Genomic DNA, 27,660 nt, shown 5'->3' on the forward strand with positions numbered 1-27,660 from the left:
TTAAGATTGAGTCTTTTTTTATACACGAGAATTTTAATTTTTAATCGCAATTAAAATATAAAAATTTTGACAAATTATGTTTACACAAAAAAATAAAATTTAAATTTAAATATTTTTGAAATTAAGAATATCGTCGCGCGTATTATTTCCGTGTAGAATTATGATAAAATGTGAATTTATGCATTATATGATCTCTTTAAATATGTCACTCTATAAAAACGTATCAACAACGCTTGTAGTATATAATTAAAATTGTTTATTATTTTTTATTTGAAAGATGAAGATAGCTAAAGTATTCCTGTATTAAAATATATATTTGTCACGTATTTTTATTTTTACTTTTCTTAGCTGGAGAATCTTTTAAAATTATTAAGATGTTTATTATCAAGAAAAATCGGGAAACTTGTGAATTTTGTCCTTAAAGCTTTTTTATTATGGATTTTTATGAGATTTTATTGGTATGCTCAGGCAAATTTTGAAAACTATACTTTTAAATTTAAATTCTTTTTCTGATTTAAATGGTTTCTTTAATATTTTTTTTCTTTGTAATGCAAAATTGTTTAGCTATTAATATAACGTATCACATTTACATACATTCTCTTGTGATTTGTGAGGTTTTATTAAAAACCTAGTAGAAGATAATAGAAGATATAATATATCTTTCAAAGTTAGCAATGTGCGTTGTTAATATTTGATACTCTAAGTATGTGTGGTAATATCGAATTTAATATTTAAAAAACCCAAATAGCTTTTCTTTATAAATGTTTTAAGAAACATTTAAAAATATAATAAAATAAATTTATTTTAAAACTGTATTAAAAAAATTTTTAATCTTTATGTATTTAGAATTTAGAATAAAATTTTTGAAAAATTCTAGAAAATTCTTAGATAATTTTTTAACAAAATTCGAATAAATATCTTAAAATTCCTGATATGCTCAGTAGATTCACTAAATGTAAATTTAAATTTTTTTACAATTGTCATTGGTACAAAGTAAGAATGCCGCTAATTTTTCTTATTTTCTAATATAACGACGAGATCAAAGTTGTATTTATTTCCGAAACTTGTGCCTTTTCTCTAAGGTTTAGTTTTTTAAATATATAATAGAAAATAGATGAAAGTTTTTAGTAGATAAAATACAGAGCGAAATTACGAAAATACATTCTTCCTTTTATAGCGAATTTTTGCATTTACTTTTTACGACGATGCTGTAATGTAATATGTGACATTTGTAAATAAATCGTATGCATCCCGACGATCGATAAACCGTTGTTGATTGCTTGAAGCACATCTCTCAAGCTCCCTCGCATTTTTTATTTACAAAGTTTTCTTTTTCCATTGTTGCAGACGATCCTCCTCGCACATTTTCGCACCTCCCACTTCTTTTTCACTCATCGTTTTGGTAAGCCCGATATTTTATTTATTTTCTCCCTCGCTTTTACCCGTATTGGTTTTTTTTTCTTCAATTTATTTTATTAGCCATCAATTATATATTTCACGTCTGTCTACCAAGTTTTATATGCAATTCGTTTGTTTTGTACACACGTCTGACACGCATTTTCTCGTATCTCATTTGTGCGTATATATCGATGAGAAAACTAGCAAATCGATTGCGATAGTTTGATCGTCTGCGGTTACCGCGCAACACACAGTCGGAAATCAGAAATGCAGCTCGCGTTGCAGCTGAAAGATGTCGCCATCGGTCCCGCGGCTGGCACGTGCGTCAGCCTCTCTCTTCCGTGTCCAGAATCAGAAGCGTTTCCGTCGAAAAATCGGAACGGCCCATAATTAATGCAATTTGGAGACAACGCAATTATTAATAATTCCAACTTGATTTTCGACGTTTATTTATTTTACGCGTCGCGAAATTGCACGATATCGCCGTGGCGGGAGCCACGAATCGATAAGAATAATTGCGGGATTTTACAGAATTAGTAGAATAAATTTTAAGAAATTCTCGATATTATAGATTGACATAGTTTTTTGCGCGCGACGAGTGATAATATTAAATTTGCAAAGCGCGCGCGTACCGTGCCGTGCCGGCGATATATCGAATGAGAAAGAGAGAGAGAGAGAGAGAGAGAGAGAGAGAGACACTTTCAAACGTACGGCAAATCAAATTTATACGCAAAACACGACTCATTGTTAAAAATGCGCTGTCCGTTTCCGGCGTTGCTATAGAAAATATCGCGATATTAAAATCCAAACAAAAATATCGACGTTCCGCTGCCGCGTCGTCGGAAACGGAGTTCATTCGTACGTCGCGAATAAAGGCTGCATTCTGCCTGCTCTCACTCTTTCTCTTTCCCTGGCCCTTCTGCGGACGGGCGAAAAATAAAAAACTCGCGCGACACACAGTCGTGTGAAAAATTAAATCGCGTTTACATGGTGTCGCGTTATTTCATCGCTCGGACGAGCGCCGCCCCGGCAGCGTATCGAGATCTGGGCAAACATTTTTGGCGCCCTTTCAGGCGAATTAGCGGAAACGGTCGGCCGCGCCGCCGCGACTTTTTCCGCGCGCACGTCTCGTCGGAAATATTTCACGAAAATTTTTCCAACACTGGAAGACAAGTCCGACCGAGACCGACCAGTCGAACATTTCGCTCGCGAGATACAAGAGGGACGGGGGTGGCGGAGGAGGAGGGGGGGGGAGGGGATGGACAGCGAGGCACGCCAGGGGGATGTACAGGGGTTGGGCACGTGTCAGCCGAGTGTTTTACTAGCCTTAATTTCGTGTGCTTTCGTAGCCAATATGTCGAGGCAGTAAATTCCAAACTTTCCGCCCGGCTTCGCGTTTCGGCATTGCGCGTTTTTGCGATCGCGGTTTTAACGACCTCCTCCTCCTCCTCCCCGCGCCCCTTTTCAACTTCTATATCGCCGCCCGCGCAACCCACCCATCTCTCGTAGCACTTTTCCTCCGCACCCCCCCCCCCCCTCCTCCTCACCCCCGGCTTTCGACTAACGCAAGTCCGAGGAAAAGCTGCCGGATATTAATTTTGTAAATAACGAACTTCCGGTGTCGACGAGAAACTTTACGCATCCCTCCCTCCTTCCGTCCCTCTCGCGAGCCCTCGGTTTCTCTTCGCGAGGGGCAGAGAGGAGAGTAGAGGGGAGGGGGAAGGCGCGGGTTGCCGTATCGTTATAACTACGAGAGCGTATCTCACGGGCGAGCCACAGAAATTTTTCCTCGGCGAGAGCGGGCGAGACGGCACTTGCAAAACAATTACGAATCGTCGCTATTTCCTTCCGCCATTGTGCGGCCGGGGCCCGTGAAAGGAGGGCCGAACTTTGAAATTCATTGCACGCCATTGTGCGCGGCCGCCCTTATTTCGAGGCGAGAGGGGGTTGGGGTGGGGGAGGGAGGCGCGTACGACGCACTAAAAATGAATAAGACAGGGCGATTAAATATTCGCCGAGCGCCGGTACAAAAATTCACGGCAGCGCGCGCGCACACATACACACACCTGTACACGCAGCATATAGAGAAAGGGGAGAAAGAACGCGGCAAGGGGGGCGGGAGAGAAGAGAGCGCGCGAGCGCGCGCGCGCGCGCGAGAGAGAGAGAGAGAGAGAGAGAGAGAGAGAGAGCCGTGAATCGATTGAACCAACATAAACGCGGTAGAGGACTAATAAAAAAAAAACAGTAATTTACTTACTAAAACATAAAGCCACGTCCGTGGCCGGCGAAGGAAGGCAAACACATTAAACATTTAGAGGGCATAATAACCCGCGGCATACGTAATACGGCTGGCGCCCTTTTCACCGATGGCTATGAATAATGTACACACGCCAAGGTATGACGTAGGCTCGCGCGCTAGACTTGTGTGTATTTCACGGCGAGGTAGATCGACCGGGCTATTTCCAATAACCGGCACCCGCGCGCACGCCGACAACGCTATCGCGCGATCGGGCTCGCTCGCCAACGCGAGCGAGCGAGCGAGCGAGCGAGCGGCCGCAAGACCAGCGCGAGATGGCAAAAGGGCCCTCCCCCCCTCTCCCTCCGACGACGCCGAGGCCCCCTTTGTGCTGCAGTTCCTCTGCTTCCGTCGATTGTCGCCGTCGATGCTCGTCGCACACATTTCGCCCTATCTGTTTTACGCGAGTCGGCTCTCGAACTAGAATTATCAACGAGACCCGCGAACAGGGTCGTAGGTCGCGGGGAAGTGAAATGTGTGTCTCGGGCTAAAAACTCGACTTATTTTCGCCCGCCTTCGTTGGGAATTTACTCCCGTTTATTCTGTCGATCGCTAAATAGGCATCCAGGAAAAGAGTAAACGTATGATACTGCAAAGCGACAGTAACTCTGTAACTCTGCGCCGAAGTAACGAAAGGAAATTCTGGGTCTCCGACGAAAGTATCGAAATTCGCGGACTAATGAAGATTTTCTTTATATTACATCTATAAATAACATAAATTTTTGTCATTATACATTTTATTATTGCGTTCTATATAATTTTTTTATATTAAAATATATGATAAATATAGCACAACAAAATTGATTTTTTTCAGTTTTTTTGTGAGAAGAAGGGACTCGATTTGCTCTATAAACTTAATCTGAAAATAGTCACCTGGGATATTTTTTTACATCTCAGCATCGAAGAAATGAATCTCACACGTCACAGTAAATTCTTTTTTCTTTTACTTATCAAAATCCATATCTATCTTTTATTCAAAGATTCGAATTTATTTGTTCAGTGAAAACAAGTTATAACTTGTATATTTAGAAACCAATGTATTGAAATTTGGTACAGAAAACACTACAGGTAACATTTACATTTATAAAATCAATATAATTTATAGTATAAATTTAAAATAGTATGAGTTTAATCGAGATTTCAGTTACAAAATATTGTAAGCTATTTATATCTTTATATATTACAATACAAAAAGTTTTATATTACATTCCTATAAATTTTTATTTTTATTTTTATTGAAGAATATTTTACATACACACACACACACATACAATTTTATTATTTACGTAATATAATAAACAAATATAATAAAAATAAATTGTTTTTAATAATTTTGCAAGAGCAATATAATATAAATAACATGCACATGGTAGCGATATATCTTATTTTAAATTGCTATAAAATGAAATGTGCAAATATACATAGGTACATGATTTTTTTATTATATCAGACTGCAGTATTAAAAATCTATACACGTAACATAAACTATGTACATTAACAATAGAACTAAAATTAACTTATTAAATAACTATTTCGATATAAATATTTCGAATAAGAGGTCGTGTTAGGTCTGTTGAAGCATCGGCACGCTTAGGAAGCTACATTAGCAAAAATTATGCTATTGTTTTTGCATAGTTCGAAGTGTGTACAGCTGAATAAATGAAACACTTAAAAATACATATATTTGTATGACAATACGCATAATACTTTTACGCACGATAAATTTTGTTGTTTAATGCACGAAAATATGTTTTATTACAAAATTGTCTTAATTTACTTCGTTTAATTAAATCCTCTATTATATATATGGAATCGTGTCTGAATTTATTGTTGTCTATTATGTCAATTTTAGTACTTTATTTTTTCACGCGTTTATTTTTTATTAAGCGAAAATTATTACAAAATATGAAATAGCGTTATAAAAACTGCTACGTCGTCTAATAGAAGACACAGTTTATATTTTTTAAGTTTTATTTCTAACTTTTAAGAAATATTCTCCCGAAGAAAAAAAATATAAAGTAATATGCTAACATCGATGACTTTCCTCTACGTATACATACAACTTTTCGAAAAATTTACAATAACTACTTTACAAAAACGGTCTCTTCATTTCTTCTCGTCGAATAACAAAAACGCGTGGCAACATTATTAAGTATCACGTAATCGAATTTTGGAAAAAGTACGAGAGAACAATCTTCGTACAATTCCAGGTTGATTTACGGATTGCACTTTTAGTAAGCAAAGTACAACACGCCCGAAGTGCAAATGCCAAATCGTCTCGTCGAGATCGCCGTCCGGATGCGCGCGGTGCGAATGCACGCTGTTTGAAATAATCGGTTAATACCGAGCTCGCGAAATACATACCGGTGATTACGTCGACGATTAGCGGCATACGAGTTGTCGCGAATTATCGGTGGGGTCACGGCGATTTGTACATCGTATCGGCGCGCGACAATGGCAAAGTAATGAAGTTCGCATTCCAAGCTCTATCTGGAGCGTAGAATGACAAAACAATAAATCGCTTATCGCTCCCCCCCCCTCCGCCCTCCCCCTCCGCGCACCCCATTCCACGCCGTGGCCGGTGGTACTCGCTCGCGTGCCGTCTCTGCCTTCGTCGTCGGTTGTTCTTCGTCGCCGGCGACGTAAAGCGACTCGCCGCGTAATTCACATAGACGCAACACGCCGACGATAAGAGTTTCGCCGCCGTTCAAAGCCTCACGGGCGTAAATCCCCCGGCGGGACGTGCGATCTGCACGAGAATTAAATTTCACGCAGCCAAGTCGCTCTTGCACTCCGGCTTTGCGATCCGGCGATATTGAAAGTTCCCGAGGAAAGGAGGTTTTACGAACACCGACAGGATTCTCGGCAAATCTGTGTTAGACTACTTGCGACTGTCGATTTTATAATTTGCCGTCGGAATCCATAAATTTATTTGTATACCGCATTGAGAAAAAAGCGTTGGTTTTTTTCTGATTATAATTTCTGACTATAATCATGATAAAATAATTATGATTAATTCATTTTTATTCATTTTTATTATTCTCTCTCCCTCTCTCTTTCTCTCTCTCTCTCTTTCTATTATAATGTTAGTAATAAAATAATCTTCTGCTTATAATTTTCTACTGCCTACGGCAACATTTTATAATATATAAATTATAATAATTTCAATAATAATTGATAATTATAATTTGCTTGGTTCAAAATATAAATACATAGACTAGAAGATGACTACAAAAGTTGACAGTGCAGTTTAATTACGGTAATTGCAATTATCTTTTAGTGCGTCTTCTATGCCTTACTTATTAGTGTAAATTTGTTATTTGAAAAAAATTGCTCCTTTACGGTCATATCGAATCGGGACGAAGGCGATTTGCTTTATTTCTGCGATATGCCGGTTATAATGAGCATTGTGAGCTCGACAGGGTTAACACCGCACGTCTCGGTTAAAATGCGTGAAGGAGGAAGGAGGGGTTAATGCCGGCATGTCAGTCCCTCGTCGTTATTCATCAGCGTCCAGTCGCATTATTCACAAGTCGTTCATCTTATCTGGCGTTCAGTTTTTGCCAATCGCCATAATCGTACCTTTTATCTTTACAACCGCTGCCACTCTACGTGGCCGAAAAGAAAAAAAAAAAAAGAATGGTGTCTCTATATCCTTATCTGGAGGAACACGATCTCATATATATGAGTAATAGAAAGTCATGTTTTTATTAAAGGAAGTGCCAACGGCATCCCCAAAATTACACTCGATTCGCGAACGATTTAATAAGACGCGATAATAATTTTCTTATTCGCGTAAAAGCATGGAGGAATCGCGACGTGTCACGTTGAATTATACAATAATCATAACCATCGGGTAATATTGATGAAAGCGAGGCTCCCGAGTTAACGGCTGATAGATTTAAGGGCTAATTTTATTTGGGCCGGTAATTTTCTCATTTCTATAGAAATCGCGAAGAAATTCATGTGTCACGTTGAAATATGTTATACAATAATCATATCTATCAGAAAACTCCAACAAAAGTGGAGCTTCCAAAATTACAGTCGACTAATGAGCGATTTAATCAGAAGCGATGATTTTCTCATTTCGTACCAAGCGTAAGGTAATCGACGTGTGACGCTAAAATATACATAATAGTTATATAGAGGGTGTCTACGGACGCCTTGATCAATTAGGAATCGATCTCTCCTAGCGGGGCGAGGGAGGGGGGGGGGGGTAACTGAAGTAATGCGGAGAACTCGTGACATCCTTAAGATACGAGAGAGAAATTCTAATCATGTAAAATTTACAAAACCATCGTCGGCTGAGTAATGACTTAATTATAGCGCTGATAAATTATTACTCTCGCCGGCGTAAGGCACGATCGAGTTTCACCAGTGGGGTGGGGGGTAAAGATTTTTAAAAGGTTTTAATATTTTCGCGCAGTTAATGATATTTATTTCCGCGAAGCGCGACGGGGAGGGAGGGGGAGAGGGGACAACTCGCGATGTTTCCGGCGACGGACAATACGAGCGGAATTCTTCGGACGTTCAACAAATGCGGCGGGGGCCGGCGCGTATTATTCAAAATCATTGTGAGTACCGACGCTGTTGATAAAATATACCGCGGCGCGGCTCGTGGAAACAGGGCCGCGATAAGGATAACTAAGGAAACGAATGGAGGCTCGCGCGAGGCCGATAAGAACCGCGTGATTTAATCCGGAACGAGTTTACCGTTCGTGAAATGAAATGAAAAAAGGTAAAGAGGGGGAGGGAAAAGAAAAGAAAAGGAACGCGGCCGCACGTAAATGAATTGCAAACGGCAGCGAATGCTCGTTTGCGGTCGCTGTAATTATGTGCATCGAACGGCTTCGTGTTTGCAAAGTCGATCTGCGAATTTCGAAATTACTCGAGACGTACGCGTCGTACGGGCGTATCGAAAGCTTCATTTTGCGACTTGATTAGGATATTGAAATAAAAAATATAGAGAGATCGAAATAAAATAATGTTAACACTTCAGAAATACACTACTCTTTTTTTATTTATAAGAAATTAAATTACCGTTTGTTTTTCTTTTTATACGGATTTTGGCCTCAGAGTAAACTCATACGGTACTTGATTAATCATCAATAGAATATTATGTTCTTTTGGCTTGAAGGAATGTCTTTCAACGATAATTATGACTAAAAAAGTTTGACTATTACATAGCGAAAGCAACGCTATGTTTCAAATAAGTAATTTTTTTTAAGGAATAAGTGGACCCAAGTAAACGAATATCAGAGTTCATTGGATTTTTATCGTATACGCGAAAAAATTTTATTCAATTCGTAATGCTACTTTCTCATCAAATTTGCAAATTAGTACTGTAAAAGTTCACGTAAGAATCAAGAGCAACCAATAAATGAAATTTTAAACCAATAAGAGAATTATGCTCAATTTCTGCACCTTTAAACGATAATATTTGTACGATAATAATAGAACAATTTATAAAATTTTTTAATTGTTGGTAAGACTTTGACATGTGACATATACATTATTGATTACCATTGAATCAATTTTGAAGAACAAAATGAAAAAACAGATTTTCTCTTTTAATATCTCTCTTAAACAGCTTCTATCTTGAATGGTGTTTCGCTGGAAGAACACAGTATAACATTACACTGGTGATTATGTAAGCATTAGATAATCTTATTCTAAACAAGGCTAAAATTTATATTAACGACACAACTGATAGGGTAATCTCTTGTTACTGAAGTGTAAAACAGATGTTTATTTTGTCGATATATCTTCTGTGTATTTGCAAAAAGAAAAAAGAAAAATCGATACAAGCCTGTTGAACAAATCACTATAGAATTAACACGAGCCCGGTATGCTGGGTGTAGCGACTACAACTATAAAATTGACGGGGCAATCTCGCAAATTTCTCTCGAATACCAATAGTTTACACCGTCATTATTCGCCGCTAATTGTATTTTCCGGATAATCCGGATTTGCACTGATTGACGTTAGAGTTGGAGTATAAATTTACCGAAAAAGCCAGGGAATATCATTGCCGGTCGCGTACTCTCGAGCGCGAGATCATTTTGACACGCCGCTCTCCCATATATATACATATACAACGCGCGTTTGCCCCGTGGTGTCGTCGCCGAAAACGTCGCGCCCTGGGCGCCGGATTCGCGCTGGTTGACGAAGGGGCCACCCGGCCGGCAGACCTGGGATCCAGTCCGAAAAGCGGGGCAGAAATGGGAGCGAGCGGCGCGGCGCGGCGCGGTGCCCGATAAATCGCCGTCCTCGTCCTACGGGGGGACTTCCGCGCGGGGAGGATTAGGGGGAGCGGGCGGATATCGCCATAAAGGCCAGCTCAAAAGTCAATCAAGCGGGCCGAATTACGTCGAAAAGCGCGGCGGGGCGCGAGAGAGAGAGAGAGAGAGAGAGAGAGTGCGTGGGTGCTCGCGCGAGCGCACCGATATACAACAAAATGAAAGCTATCAGAGGTGACAATCCGCGGACGACAAATCAGCGTGTATATTTAATGCCCGTGGTGTCACCCCCGCCCCCGGAAAAGCCCCCGACGCCCGACGTGGAACAGTTTTCCCCTCTCGCACCCTCTGTCCTCCTTCTATCTGTCTATCTGTTTGTCCCCTCTCTCGTTTTCTCCCACTCTTTCTCTATCTCTCTTTCCCTTTCTCATCAACCCTCCACTCACTTCTGCCACCCCCTACGCTCTCGCTACCGCGTCATCACATTGTTGCTCTCGGATATGTCACTATGCTGCCGACATAACCAACCCGCACTCTTCTCTCTCTCTCTCTCTCTCTTTCCTCCTCTTCACGCGCGCTCACCCGTTCGGCCTGCACCCCCTCCCCCTCTCCCCCTTTCCCCGCCGCGCTTCCCCGCCGCGTTATTTGCAACGTGTCGTACGCTCGCGCATCCCCGCGATCTAGCGCAATCAGTGCTATTATATTAATATTTATGCCAACCCCCTCCACCATTTCGGTCGCCTCGTCGCATTCTCTCGCGTTTTCTCTCGCTCCTGCCATCGTGGCGATGCCTCGCGGCGGAAAAGCCAATCGAAAACAAATCCACTGAACACCCCCATTCCCCTAAACTACTCGACATTTCCGCTTGTTGATCCTCACAGATCGAGAGATATATTGACGGATCTGAAGAATAAATCGCCGATGATGACAGGGTGTTTTCTTTATGGCCGATTGTGATCTACCGGTCCATCCAATTCTCGCTGAAATACATCGCAATCTGCGATCTGGTAGCCGTGGAGAATATGTATTAACAGCCGTATAACCCTTGCCCGACGACTAATGATTTAGTTCGTTAAAATACATGGGGAAAGCTTTCTCGATGAGGAAACCGTATAAAAATACACACTCTATGATTTATATAAATGTTGCATGTTCCTAAGGATTTTAGTTTTGAAGTCATATTTTCCCCAAGACGCACACGTATACGAGAGCGCGGAGAGGAATGAGAGCGCGGTATATATACCGCCGCGCGTTTTATCAGTCTATAGATATGCAATATTATTGCAATTATAATCCACGGCAACGCCGGTGTAATGTTGCCGTATGAATGTGCGTCACGGCATAAGATCATATAATATCGCGGTGACATGCAGGCAATAACAATTATTCGAGAATACTAATTAAAATTATTGAAATTTATTGAAATTACCATGTTGCCGTGCGACATAAGAAAAACGCTCAATGCGGCGCAATGCGCCCGTATTAACTTGCGACATTACTTAAAATTACCAGGTTGCGCTCCTGATAGATAGCAGTAATTATACGGGTTGTCATCGGTTCTCCCGGTTAATAATAGATAATTCGTCGAATTTCCTCTCGCGCTCTGTAATACGATAAATTTCGTATTTAAATTTGTATTAAGTTGATAATTAAATCCTCCCGTTGCAAGCAACGAAGCACGGAAACAAAAAAAAAACTGTTTAAAAAAAAAATGTATTTGGACTAAAACTTTATTAAACTTTGATTGAGGCATTGCGATCCTAATTAAAATTCGAAGTCGGCAATGGACATCGTGCGTCTGTCTCCGTGCTGACGCCAAGTCGCGCGTGAATTCGGAAGAAAACGGTAAATTTGCGTCATGCTGTACATGCGACGGCGATATTTAACGTTTTAGAAAACGAAACAGCCAGAGTGACTCTCGCCGGCGATCAGATCGCTGAAATTGCACGAGTCTCACGATGACGACGTTTCGCGGACGAGTAATCTCGCGGGAAAATCAGGATCATGCGGCGATTCGAGATCGAAGATCGAGGGAAAGATTGCCTTTCGTGGAAGACAATTTTCGCCGCGGACGCGATTAAAAGTGTGGCGGGGAAACTAGTGTTTATATCCCCCCCCTCCCCTCCTCCCGCCCCGACACATTATTTTATATAATATATTCATTAGCCTTGCTCGGAGACGACCCATTTTGCGCCATATGTAAATGTATGCGCGATAGATTCGATTGTATGTAAATAGTAATAGGAACTCCGGTCCTTTGCATAACACTGGGCGTTAACACACTTCTAGCTTTCCACTCGCGAAGACGATTATTATTTGATTTACATAAAAAGCGAGGACGCGTTTTTCATTGGCGTAGAGAGATTGCCGAGAAGCGATGAGAGAGCGAGGGAAAGAGAGAGAGAGGAAGAGGGAGAGAGAGAGAGAGGCGCCTTCCCGGCTGTAACGCTGCTGTAATGCTACACAGCGCTATGACTACAGAAACGACCGGAAGCTTCTACGTGATATTCATTTCGTGATCGTTGATTCTAAGATTAGAATAATGATTTCAAGTCCGTAATCCCACTGTTTGCGATCTGTTATTAACGCAGAGAGAGAGAGAGAGAGAGAGAGAGAGAGAGAATGTTTCTGTTGTTATTCATCATTCAATTAATTTCTGTTATTAATACAGAAATATTAACATAGAAATTGGTTTTACCAAAGTACAATCCTCCGCTTCGAATCTGCTCCGCGAAGGGGAATATTATGCTTCGCCATTTATTTGCGCTCTTTTAATTTAATTTACGAGAATTCTCTCATTTTCCCCCCAAGTTAAATAATTTCATAATCGCGCTGCGTCCTTAAATTTTGCAAAAGAAAACTCGATTTGAAATTTGTAAGTAAGTGCTCCCGCGTGTTTAAATTTTACATTCGGATCTCACGTTAAATAGAAAATAGTTAATAATTTCTCAAATAAACAGTGCACTCGCGGCAAGAGCATTTAGACACATTAATGTGTTACCTCCAATTGTGACATTCCGCTTGATGTCGAAAGTGACATAAACGCGCAACCCGATGCCGCAAGGAGCCCTTCGGATTATTAAGGCAATATCGTATCCTCACGGCTCGATTGATCCGTCGAGAAGGTTCACGACGACGTCGGTTTACAAGCGATTACGCATTTCTCGAGCTCGTCGGGTCTCGGCCGAGTCGGCCAGCCGCGAAACCGCGGCACAACTTTCTCACCGCGGAATCGAATTCATCCGAGAAGTGGGATCCCCGCGCGCATTCGCGCCCCACGGCGATAAAGGGCTCACGCGCGAAGAGACCTTCCTACCCCCCCCCCCCCCTCCCCTTCCCTCCGGATGGAAAATTCGTCCCGACAGATGCGTCACAGAATGCCCCGCGGGCGGGTTTTTCTAAATTTCCTATTGGTCAACTAGATCGGGGATAGATATTGTAATCGCCTCTCTTAACCGAGTAATCACCCTTTATCTCTGGAGCTTGCCGACCACCCCCGGCGCCGCCACCTATCGCGCCTCACCCTCGACGTTAGTGCCGGCGACGCCACGCCGCTCGATGTAAGCCAGGAACACCCTTCGACACTTTGCCGACTAATATTTATTGCCGTGCTACAGATACGGTTTGTTTTAGCGATTGCAGATTCGCGCTGCCGCCCGTGCTTCGTTTTTTTATCCCCCTTCGAAACAAAATAAAGAACGAAATAAAAAGGCTTTTTGAAGGATAACTTTGTTGGGCGTGTAAAGCAATCTCGCTCTTTCTATTACTTTTTCTCTCTTTTTTTCTACCCTAACTATACGCCTTTTTTATTTGTTCTTATTTTATTTAAATGTTTCTTAACACTACATCTACTCGTTAAAATTTTTGTATTAAATTTTTAAAATAGTCGAGTGTTAATTTGACGAAACGCAATTGTGTTATTCGAATATTTTTTGTTAAATTGATATTCTTAATTAAAGTAAAACTATTTTTGAATAAATGTAAATTTTTTAACATAATATTTATGTTACTTTTTGACAAATTTATCTAATTAAATTAGAAAAATTCGGGTAAATTATTTGGGACATGTGAAATGTGTTGAACTTTAACACAAATTTTTTTACTGTAGAGTTAATTGTGATCTTATCAACATCTAAGATTTTAATCTTGTTTTGGTTTATTAGATGTTTACATTTATTAGATTAATGATAATATATATAAAATGAAAAAAACATTTTTATTGAACTTTACACATGAAAGTGTTTGTTGAAATATGTAAAAATTTATTTAGATACAGAACTGAAGAAAATAATTTTATTGGACTTATAAAATAATTACGACAGAGTTTCAAGCATGATAAGTAATACTAGAATAACATTTTGACATTCTAGTAATCAATTTGAGTGTCTTGCATAATTATTTTGATGGTACAGTAATACATGAATATTCTCTTGTTTATTAATGTTATATGAATATATTGTTGCTGCACAACAATATTTATTGAATAAAATGCAATCAGTCGAGTCATAATTTGAACGAAGCATAATTTGGCTGTCGAAAGTATAATTTTCGGGGCACTTGTTCTCCAATTTGTCTAGGGCTCGTTGATGTTTTGAATGCCGATTGCAAACCCTCTCTTGAGCGCCAACCCCCAGCTGAGCAAAAATCAGTGCCTACTGCGAATTGTAGGTTAGATTACGACGGGCGGTGACGGGGCGCAGCCGTCGATCGAAATTGCGTTTCCGTAGGTACGAATTGGCTGCCCGGGGTGCCTGCTGTGCCCCCCCCCCGCGCCTCGATGCCTCTCGGACGTGCCGAAAATTCGATTGGGCACGTTGTTAGAAGGATAACCGTGAATTTCGTGGCACGCGCGCGACATACGCGCACCGAACGACTCGTGGGGGCTTGACGCAATAGAATCTAGAAAGCGGAGCAGTTGCCCCTAATATTGCCCAAATTTCCCGGACTATTTGCCCACTGTAACTCTATTGTTTATCTGCGACGTTAATTGTGGTATTCAGAATGACACGATCGAATATCTTTCACAAATTCGGGCTATTCTAACAGTCTCTCAAGGAACACTTTTAAATACTCGCATCTTTATATTCAGTTTGAATTGTGTGACAATTATTTAAATTAAGCCGTTCGAAGATTGTAGAAGTTCTCTTTTTTTCGTGATTTTGTTTTAAATTGAAGTGATTGTTTTTTCATCTCTTTCCAAACACTAAAATTGCGGAAATACGACGTTAGAATCTCGATCGTAGGAGTTCAGTTATTACGGTTAAAAAAAAAGTTAGACTGGTAATAGTTTTCCCCGTGTAACTTTTTTTAAAACTATAGGATCGATCAAATTTAATAAATGCTCAAAATTTATCGTGAAAAATATTCACATAAGATTTTTATGTAATCCACTGATTTGTTTTATTTTAGATAGGCGAGCAGGATTAATAGCACCTCACTGATCTTTTTTAAATATAATAATAATGGCATCATCTCCTTTTTCTTTTTTTAAAAGTCTTATACATAAATATAAGCTGCAGCAGCTATGGATACGTCGATCCATATCATGTATAATTGTGTCTATCAAAAGCAGACATCTGGCGCTTCATGCGCCATCCAGTTTTTTTATTTTTTCTGTTCATTGCTCTTCATATACTTGGAATTTGGACAACAGAAATAATTTAAATATCCATAAACTGTTATTACTGTTATTACTTGTTTATTGTTATTAGAAAGATACACATGAAATTAATTTTCCGGACACACAGGGAATATTGGGTTTATTTTATGCCACGTGTTTATCAAATATTGTAATTTTTAAATTCTGTAGCAGAATCGACATTTGCTGAAAACGATCGGTTCGGATGACAATTTTTCTCAAACATATATACATCATCCCCGTACGATCTTGTTGCAATGTGAGTTCCGCCGCGAACATGCCACGCTAAAATGTTCGGTGCGAGGTTACGGAGTACCATCCACACGTTGCGTCGGTGTTATAGGATACCGTCTACACAGTACGCCATCGGATGTTACGCGATGATACACCGGTGTTACGATGTTCTGTTACAAATGTATACCCCAGTCTTACAAAAGTAAGGTAAATGTCGCAGTAATCAAATATGTAACAATACAAACAACTAATATTATGGATTTTTGTAAAATTTTGCAATTATAAGCTTATATAAGTAGAATTTAAAGTAATTTAACTACATAATTAACTGAAATATGAATTATATATATAATGTTTAATAACTAATATAGAAAATTCTATATTAATAATTTAATATAGAAAAATTTGACATATTTTTAAATTATTCTAAAAATAATAAAAACTTGTAAAGCATCAAAATAGCATAATATCTGAACAATCTAAAATACTCGTTTAATGTTTTAAATGCTTATCCACGTATTGTTTGTAAAAAGTACGAAAACTATCTTACACATGAATAATGTTTTTCAAGATTTTGAAGAACATTTCCAAATATAAATTCTAATCTGGTTATGTAATAAATTAATTTTTTTTAAAGTTATTTTTTATAATTATTATAATATTTCAAATAACCTACTTTATCAAACATCTTTTAGTATATAAAAAATAATGTAGAAAAAATAACGTAGTAAAGGCAAAATTATTACCATATTATTACAACGATATTCAATAACATATAACGTTTTCACAAATATGTATTATTTAATGTTGTATACAATATTAATATGCATAAACTGAACATGATTTGGAGATAATATGTTTAAAACATTTTAACAATTAAAAAAAATCACAAATATTAAATAATTGTTTTAAATGTTTGCGCAATATTATTTTAAAACGTTTAAAAATGCAAATGAAATACAACATTTCTATAATGTTACTATATTTTTTGCTTACTTGGAATCAATCACTGAATATTAATAATTGTATGTACTCTTTAAAAATATCATATGTTACTCGTAAAAAAATAAGAAAAATAATAATTTTGATTTAAAAAATAAAAACATGCAATAGACACCAACCCGCTGATCTAAATAATGAATGAGCTAGTAAATGCTCAGTGTGCAAGTTTTCACTTTAAAAGAAAAAAAATATATATATACGAAATATATATATGAAAAAATAGTTTAAATTGAAAATAGTTTTATAACGATTAATTAACTTCTTAAAAATTAATAAGAATTAAAAAGGCTAATATATTTATTTAGATATCTAGATCTGAATATTAAAATACTCGTACAACCTCTAATCTGATAACTTAAACATGAATGATTATTCTGGTAAATTGTTTTAATGTTTGTTCGCTAATTATATAAATAACAAATAATATGCATATTTTCTTTTTTTGCTTAATATAATTACATTTTTAAGTAAAAAATTTGATTAAAGTCTATACGAAAGTGAACCTAAAAAGTATCAATCAATTTACAAATTTATTATTTTAATATTTTTATGTAAATAATTATTTCCTGACGATTGTTAAACGACTAGCGACTCTACCTTACTTTTTTTCACTGAGGTTTCAGCGAGTCAAACGAAAGAGAGCGTTTTGTGTGCACTTGTTTGCAAGAGTGCCGCAGCTCTGCGTAAGACAAATCATTCCTATCCATCACGACGAAAGTATAAGTACAAAGAGCGCGAAGGAGGAGCTTTCCTCCTCGCGTGATGATCCGAAAGCACTCCAGCGAGACGTTCCCCGACCCCGAGCCTAACCCGCGAATCTAACTCGCCATCTACATCGGTAAAAAGAGAAAAAGTTGACGAGCGGGAGGAAGGAGTCGCGGCAAAAACCGCGAGCGGTCGATCGTGGCCGAACTTTTCTCGCGGAACGATCTCTCTCTCTCACGATTTCCCCTTGCGGAGGAGGATCGGCGCGCTCGTCGACCGGCACGCGGTAATTCGTACGTCGTATATACGATAAATATGAAGAGAAGGAAGCGCGCTCTTCTAGGTGCTCTCACGAGCCAGAAGACAGTCCTGCGCCCTCTCTCCCCCGCGCTCTCGCACGCCTCGAAACCTCCGCGAATCACCGGCATCATCGTCGCGGACGATCGGCAACGACGATAGCAATGCAACGGGCGTCGAGGCGCAGACCGCGGGCCATAGAATTATGCATTATGCCGAATGCACTCGCTAAGCAGTATGATCGGCTCGAATGGCGCGGCGGTGGCGGCGCGGCGGCCAAGGGAGCGGGGCGGAAACGATAGGCGGAGGCTCTTCGGTGGTAGATGATTCTCGTGATTTCATGATCCACGATATATCGAGGGAGAATCGGAGGAGGGCAAAGGGGGAGAGCCGGTAACGAGCCGATCGTGACTCGCCGCTTTCGTACGGTAGCTTATTCGCGAGAGCCGGCGCGAGCGGGATCCGCTGTCCCATTGGCGGATTGCCTTCCCTCGAAGAGTGGCGAGATAGAGAGAGCGAGAGAGAGAGAGAGAACTGCCACTTTATCGCGGCCACTTATCGGGTCGGTTCACCACCAAATCGGCCCCGGCGATTTAGTCGATTTAGAGAGGTATATACGCGCGAACAGGTAAAGACGGTATGAGAGAAGGCAGAGGAGGCGGAGATGAGATGCGAACCATGGCATAAAAGTGTAACATTAAAATAATATATGCTGCCCCGATGTGAATGCCTCTCGGTGCTTCCGAATTGGTTTTATTATTTCGATTATCTTTATCTTGTTCTTTGTTATAGACTCTCTCTCTCTCTTCGTTTTGCCTGTTTTCTCTAAACGAAAGTAAAGTATCGTCGTAATTACAGCCAATTAGATAGAGTCAGTTTAATAATAACAAATAAATTATATAAAAGTTAATTGACAAATGAACTAAAACGGAATTGGGGAAGACAAATTCGCAAAAGTAGAATTTATATTTAGAATTATGAGATGAAGCAAATCTCTTTTGAAGACACATAATCGGTCCCGATTGTCCTAACGAGATCTCTTCGAACTAAAACGTTCTCGTTCGATTTCCTTCTGATTTCTCTTGTAATACACTCTGCCTGCACCGGACACCATTATCGCATCTGCCAGTACGTGCAACACAGATGCGACGCGCCCCCTCGTTTCCTTTTCTCTCTGTTTATACACCGCATGGCGCGAACGCGCGAGCGAGAGTCGATCGACGCCGGCGATCGATCGCGACACGCGCGTAGGGGGATGGAAAATGCGAGGGTGGACGAACGGCAAGGAGGAACAAAGTCCGACCAACCCAGGTAACCAGCCAACCGAGCGACCGACTGACTGACTTAACCGACGGGAAAGTTTATCGAGTCGATATCGAGTAGAAAAGAATGCGCTAACGACGCCGGTGTAAATAAGGATTCTCGTCTCGAGGATTCGGTTTCTGTCAACGGGGTTGATTCTCGTTAAGCCTCGAGACGAGGAGGACTCGTCGCCCGTCGTCGAGGGGGCCGCTAATCGCCCGCGTCTCTCGATGCAAGCTCTCGGCTCCGAGTTCCCTTCCCAGTCGCGAAGTAATTTCTGCTATCGTAATGCTGCTTAAGACCGATATATTGACCGAGTAAGAAGCATTGTTGGATGGAGCTCTGTGTATTTTTTAAATGATAACACGATTATGGTCTCAACGTGTTTAAAGGAAACATACGGCGACGACTCTTTCGTATCCGAGTTATCTAACGCTCACTTCTCTACGGGATAACTGTCCCAATTACTGCTGCCAATTACTTTAAGCATACAATAATTGATATATGCTTATTGTGTTTTCTTTTTTTCTATACATCTCTCTCTACTTACGACTACGTCGATCTTACGGATTTTCAAACTTACGACTGGCATGTTATCGATTAAAAATGACCTAGATTACAGTGAAGCTGGTTAAACACTTGTTAACTAGTGATTTAAATTAATTATGAATTTTATAATATTAAATATTATTTTAAGAGAGACATTTTTAAGAAAAAATAATATTATTTCTTTATTACGTAATTTGAAAACAATTGTTTGGTTATTTCCTAAATAGAGGTATAGCATTGTTTTTAATAATAAAATATAATAATTACATTGCACAAATAATGTTTGATTTCCATAAAATGAAAATTTTATTCGACTTACAAACAAATCGATTTATCGAAATCTATGAACATAACCCCATTGTATTTGTTGAATTGAACGATACCGATATAATAAACATTCTTTTTCATCACTATTTAAGTTTTCTACTTAAAATTTAACATAAACAAAACAAAAGCAATAAGCTCAGAAAATAATTAATTATTTAAATATTGTGAAATAAATACAAGATATGAAGTATTATACTCTATTATTGCCGTATATAATTTTGTTTCTCTGTTTGTTGCCACGCATTAACTTGTGCTTATATGACACCGATTAACGTTCGAACATTTTTAATACTCATACATTTTAATGAAGGAAATAAAATATAAGGCATTCAGTCTGTTACATGTCTTGAAATGTCGCATATACCTAATATGACCGTTCTATTTATCACGTCCTGCTCGTGTACTCGATACTGCTATGCAGTTTGTTGCATAGCAGTATCGAGTACACGACAGTAGAACGTTTATTGCATTTATTTGTGTTTATATATACGATAGTCTCAGTTTAACATTAAAACGTTTTTAATGCATAACACTCTCTCGTGCTTTTTATTCTAATACTATTTACAGTTGAAGAAGCCGTAATTGAAACAATTATTCTAGTCTTCGCTTTAAGCGCAACCCGGCCAATATATAAATTAAAATATCTATTAATGAATTAAAGTATACATGTATATTATAGTCGAAACGGCAAAACGAGCATCAGCAGAAACGATTTTACTTAACGATCGGAGGCACGATTTAGATAAATTAATCGATAATAACGAGCGTCGATATTAGTAATTAGTGTTGGTAATTCGATAACCAAGATAGGTCCACGATCAAAGCACGCGGGCACTCGTTCTAATCTCCGTGCGCGACCGACGTTTTAATCATGTCGTCCGATATATAGCGCGGAGGGCATTCGTATTAACCAAACTTCAATCTACGCCCTAACGCCGAATTATCGAATAATATAACGTATTAGCGTGATCCTCGGTCGCGCGGGTATTAATAAATTAATATCGAAGGCACAGGGGGCGTTCGCGCTCGCCCTCGTTACGCATTCCTCTCGCTGTGCGATCGAAATTGTAATCTTGTCCGATAAATTGAAGCTCCCCGGCTCCCCTTCCCCCTCCCCCAATAGCATTAGCTCTTAGCCCGGCCATCGCCATTAATTTTAATTATAAAAGTATCGTAAATTGTAATGTAAAGGAAGGCATAATCTGTGTTTTATAAGCGCTTTAATGTACGCGCAAAATATCGCGATACTGCCTCTTTTAATGGATCGTATAAATATATTCTCTGAGGCAGATATATAGAATTAACGCGTTAAAAAAAGGAACTCGGCGGGGATCCCCCGACCCCCGATATATATACGACGTAGTACTGCACGTCTCATTCACAAGTTTTATAATACTTTGCACTTTGCGCTTTGATTTTTTTAATCAAAAACGCAATTCATATTAAGCAAATGACAATGCAAAATAAAATGTCGCGATATTGTGACACGAGACAGGCAGGTCATCGATTAATGCATTACATTTTGTGGCTTGACACTCAATAAATTTATACGACATTGTTAGCTTATGAACTTATTTTACAATCAAATACTGACATAACGCATCAAGGTAAGGTGCAGCAAGGTAAAATCCGTTCCTTGTCTTATCTATGCTAATTTTTCCTCAAGATTAAAACGCAGCCGTATTGATATTTAACAAAGAACGGTCAAGCGTTATTTATTAATTAAGATAAGCATCGCAGGCATTTGGCTACGTTTCTTCAAATAAATTTGCAATTCTGTTGCTTTGCAAATACGAACGAAAAATTAGTATGTTTGATTAAAGTTTGGAAAATTGAAGTAATTAATATCTTTTTTATTAATTTTAAAAATATAATATTGATAAAAATTTCAATGTAACGAAATTAATGTATAAATCTTATTTTTACTTTGTGGAATTGTCTTTTCCAATTTTTTCTAATTTATCATTAATCAATCTTTACAATTTATTAATTTACCTGTTAATTAGCTGCAATTGCGGCGATTTATATTTTCTTTGTTTTAATTGCAATTCCAAATTTGGCAATGCTGTGAAAATAGATTTGAAGCATTGTCCAGTTTGTTGGACTTCAGTATGCGTTTAATGATCTCGTCAATAGCGGTGCGTTTCTAGCGTTGTAATTGTCGCATATTAATCAATTCGTCTATAAACCGTTGCTAGATGACGAGAGAGAGAGAGGGAGAGAGGGAGAGAGAGAGAGAGAGTAACGTAACGTCGCGTTATGCTTTATCGGCGGTCCGTTAACAAATTAATGCGCCGTGCGATCCTCCTCTCTCTCCTCCTCCTCCTCCTCCTCTTCCTCGTTTCTCTCGCCACCCCGGGATCGCCATTCCCCAGTTCCGGTTTAATGAGTCGTCCGGTATACGCATTAAAATCCCTAATTCTTATTCATCCGCCTCCGTGGATCTCCACAATTCGGGATCTCGCAACAAACCGACGATTGTTTCTTCTAGATCGGCCGCGGTTGATGATACGTTACACAGAGGAGAGGGTTGCAGACTCGGCGGGAGGGAGGAAGGGGCGGGGGGAGGCGGGGGGGAGAGGAGGGAGTAGGAAATCGGATCGCATGTCTACCACGAATCTTTCCGCCATCTTGCGGGAATTCTTTTCATGGCAGCGAGCGACGAGCGGCGAAAACCGAGCTCTGCGATTACATTCCCTTATAAATATGCAAATATGGCGGCACGGTGCACTGCGTTAGCGAGGGAAGGAGTTCGGGGACGATGTGGCAGAGGGAAGAGAGAAGGAGAGAGAGAACGCCGCGAGATTAAGGGAGAGGAACGGAGGGGTCCCTGGGCCTCTCCGTGGTAGGGGAACGGGCGAGGGCGCAGGCGAAAAGGGAGGGGGGGGGGGGCAGGAGGTCCCGGCTCTCTTTTCTCTTCGCAAAAATAGAGAGTCTCGCGGTAATAATTATTGATTAGGTATTCGTGACCGACTCGACCATTGCTAGAACCGGGTACGGTGCATAAGGCGGGCTAAGTGCACCCGGCTCGATCTCCATCCACCGTGGGTCCCTCCCTCTCCCTTCGTCTCGCTCTCCCCCCTCCTCCCTCTCTACTTTTTTTCCCATCTCTCTTGTCGTGCCTTCCCTCGTTTATTCTCCCTTCTTGCGCACCCACACCCGCGTCCGGCCTTCACGTGTCGTATCGTGTTCGTACACGACATCCGCACGATGGAGATGTCTCGGGGATTTATCGGCCGCCCTCGCCGTAAACGAACGAAATCTCCATTCTGGGTAACGCTCTCGCCGCCGTCTTATCGTGCACGAGGATGCTCGCGCGGCGAAAGTTACCGAGGGAAGGGTAGCTTAAAGGCGACGGTGGCTAGGCTGACTGGCTACTGAAAGATCCCCGCCTTTATGTGTCCCGTCATCCCCCCCCCTCCCACTCCCCCGTCCCCGTCGCCTGCGCGGCTACAAAAAGTTTATTTTCCTACGTGCTCCGCGACTCGGTAGACTACCTCTACAATACGAGAGACTGCTAACTTCCCTATAGCCCGCGTTTATGTCGCGCGTCGTCTCCCGCGAAAATGACGAGGGAGACGAGAAATCACTTTTTCAAGCTGATCGAAATCACAGTATTCGTGATGGATAGTAGAATAAATGAATAATTATTTAACTCGGTTCTTACTTGGATAACACGAGTCTATTGTATTCCCCGTGAAAAATAGAAATTGAAATTACTTTTCAGGGAATAAGCTTTTAATTTCGTACAATTCCTAATTTAATCTTAAATTATAGATTGTAATTTTATGATTGATCGATCGTAATCTTATAATCCAGTTCCGGCTTTAATATCACTTTACACACACACATATACAAAAAAATATATCAATTTCGCTGCTAAGAAAAGAAATGAAAAGATTATTTAATTTACCCTTTTTCCTTTTGCAAGTAACAGTTATCTCTAACAAAGAATATTTTCTTGATACTTCTATTGTAAAGTGTACTCATTACAAATTAAAAAGAATTATAACACACACACACACACACACACATATATATAAGTTTATACTATTTCGAAGAAAATTATAAAATTTTATCGAATGAAAGTCAAAATAATAAGCAAATCGATTTTTGTTTCAATTCTTAGTTGAAGTATTAAATTATTAGGATTCTGGATGTATTTTGAACAAATTTAATATATTCCTAGGTAACTTATACAGCATGTATTTTTCAGTGTATACTCGGAAGTTTCTTTTAAGTAAATATTACTAACATTAATTAAAACGAATGTTAAGTAATATTCAAATAAATGGCGAGTGTGTACTTGAAGACTATTATTAACAACATTCTTGAAAGAGGAAAGAAACTGAAATTTAAGTAATCGCTTTTCTTAGCACGGCACTTTGTTGCGTGTATTTGAATAATTGTGGCGTTCTATTAAATATAAATGTATGCGACTTGGAATCCCCGAGACGTCTGGGGAGGAGAGATCGAATTAGAGTGCGATCAGATCGCCGAAGATATCGCGGCTACCGCGCTGCCGATAATGCATCGATGCGCCCGGGACGACCCGAAGGTACGAATAATAAAATCGGCCGAGTAAAGACTGGTAGCCGGATTCCAGGCGGGCCCTTATCCGAAACCCAGAATTATCAAAATTACCGACGCGGCGTAAGGGCAAGGAGGCGCGCAAACGGCGCATTACGGCCGGGCGTGTTTTTCTGCGCGAAATCATCCTCCTTCCTAGAATCAAAATGCGCGCGGGGTTTCGATACGCTTCGCGTGATTTCTTTAGAGTAGAGAGATAAGTATATACACGCGGCGGAGATACGGAGGAGCGTATATGTGCGCTGGTTTTATATAAACGCCGCTATTATTATTTAATTATACACGGAGATCGCCGGCCGTAATTTTTACTTAGCGCTCCCGATAATCTCCTTAATTCCGCGATTCCGTCTATTATCCCAGCCGTTTTATGGATCCTTGAGGCTTGCATAAGCATTCCGAAACTATTGTTTTTAACGGAAATCACAAGTACCAGAAAGAGAAACGTACCCGTGCAATGCCTTTTAATCATACATTTCTGCGTATCTTTTTCCAGATATATACCCTTCCTGTCCGGATTTTTCATCCTGCACTGAAATCTCGAGAGCCGCGGCGATTCCGATCGGTAAGCGAAGCGCTCCATTTCATCTTTACCTTTTTTCTCCCCCCCCCCCCCCCGGTTTCGAGATGATTCGAAACTGTTCTAATTTCGAACGGTTCAATCACCCGTTGGTCGATTGACCCGAGCCTCGGGATCGTCCGGTGCCTCCGAACCGTGCGGAGGAATGCGCGCCGCGGGAAGGCACGGTGTACACGCGGCATTATCATTCACCCTGCCCATTATCCATCCACCATCCAACGTCGACGAGCCACCAACCCCTGTACGTTCGGGGTGCTCGCCCCGGCAGCGGTGGTCCCCCTACCTCGCGTTCGACGAGATGGAAATTTAGCGGAATCATTCGCGATTTACGACAGGGCGAAGCGCACCTCCCTCCACCCCCGCGCGCACTTACTTCGGTTTATACGCGAGCAAGATGAACAGCGTTATCCACCGGCCCCCTCGACAATGACATAACAGACACCGGCGGCGGCGCGTATTCGCGCGACCGGGCGAGGACGATCGCGGTACCGTATTTCGAAATGGCCCTGTAATAATAATGATCGTTATTAACGTAACGCTGTACCCACTGTGACGTTGTAATAATATAATGATCACCGTTGCGATATAATTATATAGGATGATCCTCGCTGTTTCTGAAATGGATAACACTTGCTGGAAATGATTACTTGCGCCGATTTATATATATAATAATTATATTTTATATATATATATATATATATATATATATATATATATTATATATGCGTGTAGAGACGATGCACGCGTAGGATTATCGATCATTCTCCATCGTGGATTACGTCGATGCGTAATGACGATGTGGCAGCAGCAGAGAGAGACATAGAGAGAGAGAGAGAGAGAGAGGGGCGGAGAAATGGAAATAGATTCTAGCTGGAGAGACATGTTCGAGCAATTGTCGAAAATTGTTTCGAAATTTCAACAGCCCGAGCACTTTAAAACTTAGTCTTTCGAAATCCGATCGGCGCGGCGTTTTAACCTCTGCACTGAGAGAATTCTCTCTTGGAACTTACCCTCAAAATCATGTATAAACGCGAGACGTGGTAAAAGAATTATTTTTTTACCGCAGTTTAAAAAAAAATTATAGCAAAATTTACGTGGCGAAATAATTCGTTTAAAATTTTAACAAAATTAGAGTGAAATTCTCTTATAAACAAAATTTTAAGGTTAAACCCTAAGAGAAAATTCTCCCGCGAAACGATGGTTCGAAATTTTAAATATTGCAAAACTTAAGGAGCCACTTCTAATTGCAAGGATGACCGTTGTCTCAATTTTCTGTCTACATTAATTCTTTCTAATTATTTTTAACGCTCATTAGCACGTGACAATTTTTCCTGCAAAAATTTCTCGCGTTTTCGGCGGCGGAAATAAAAATTAAAATACGCGAATCACGCGCGTGTCCTCTCGCCTCGCGTCGGGATCCTCGCTCGGGGGGAGGAACTTTGGCCTCCTCGGAGAAAAAAAATTTGAATACTTCCGCGGGTGGTGCGTAGCGGCGCGCGGGGGGAGGGGGGGATCGATACGCGCCTCGTATCACGTAGTGATAATCGACGCGGGCCGAGGAGGAACGAGTCCACCGCGTACTTCCTCGTAGAATAACAGACGCGGATGAGCGTTCTCTCATAACACTCGCCGTGCGAATATTATCGCTCGCCCTCGACGCACGGCGCGGCGCGGCGCGGCGCGGCTCCGCTCGATCGGCTCTACGCACCTCTCGCACCGGCAACAAATAACTCGCTGCTATAGCCGGGGCGGCTCCGGCGCGGCCGATCCGCCGGATCGCTCGAATTACCTGAAATTACAACAGCTGCCCGCGGAGCAATAACAATCGCGCGATGGGAGCACTCGGAGACGAGGGGCGCCGCGTCGGGCGTGGTGTTTCTTTCTTTCTTTCCGGCCGGCGGCGGCGGCGGCCGTCGGGGTCTCTCGATCGTCCGCAAGAAAAACGACGGGAGAGGAGAGCGAGCGAGGTGGAGAGTTTTTAGCATGCAGCATTTATCGTTCTCGAAAATTATGAGGAAGCCGAGAATGAAGGCGCGCGAGTAGTACAACCGACGGCGGTGGAAAATAAAAGTTTTTCCCTCTCCGCCGATAATTTATTTCCTGTTTAAATTGGAATTGTTCCGAGAAATTCTCGAGGCGCGCTATACGCGTATACGCGTGTTTCACGGCGTGGACATATGAAATCCCCGTTTTCACCGACACCTTCAATTATCGCGTCTCGCGTCGACGACTCCAGAGTGAATTCGACAGCCACACGTCGATACTGCTGCCGCCGCCGCCGCCGCCGCCGCTGCCTTGTCGTCGACGCGAGACGCGTCGTTCGTTCCGCCTCCTTTCTTTTTCCGTATATATGTACACAATGTAAAGAGGCCAAACGTGTAAATTATTGTAACCGCGCGGTTTCACCGGATAAACTGTAAAGTACGCCCCGGCCACTCCGCCGCGAGGCCGTTTATTTTATTACATACTTCGTGGCTGTATGCGAAGCACAAACACAACGGTAAAT

The 27,660-nt window shown here is 40.8% G+C and overlaps 1 protein-coding gene across 1 annotated transcript in view; it reads left to right on the plus strand.

Annotated features, from left to right (window-relative positions):
- Positions 1-27,660, plus strand: part of LOC105836176 (protein bric-a-brac 2) — a 456,038-nt gene that overhangs the window by 1,799 nt on the left and 426,579 nt on the right. The window contains exon 2 of the mRNA XM_036286199.1: positions 1,348-1,402. The gene's annotated coding sequence lies outside the window, so the exon portion shown is untranslated. The remainder of the gene's footprint in view (positions 1-1,347; positions 1,403-27,660) is intronic.

Source organism: Monomorium pharaonis, chromosome 1, assembly GCF_013373865.1.
Source record: "Monomorium pharaonis isolate MP-MQ-018 chromosome 1, ASM1337386v2, whole genome shotgun sequence".
In the NCBI taxonomy this organism is placed as follows: Eukaryota; Metazoa; Arthropoda; class Insecta; order Hymenoptera; family Formicidae; genus Monomorium; species Monomorium pharaonis.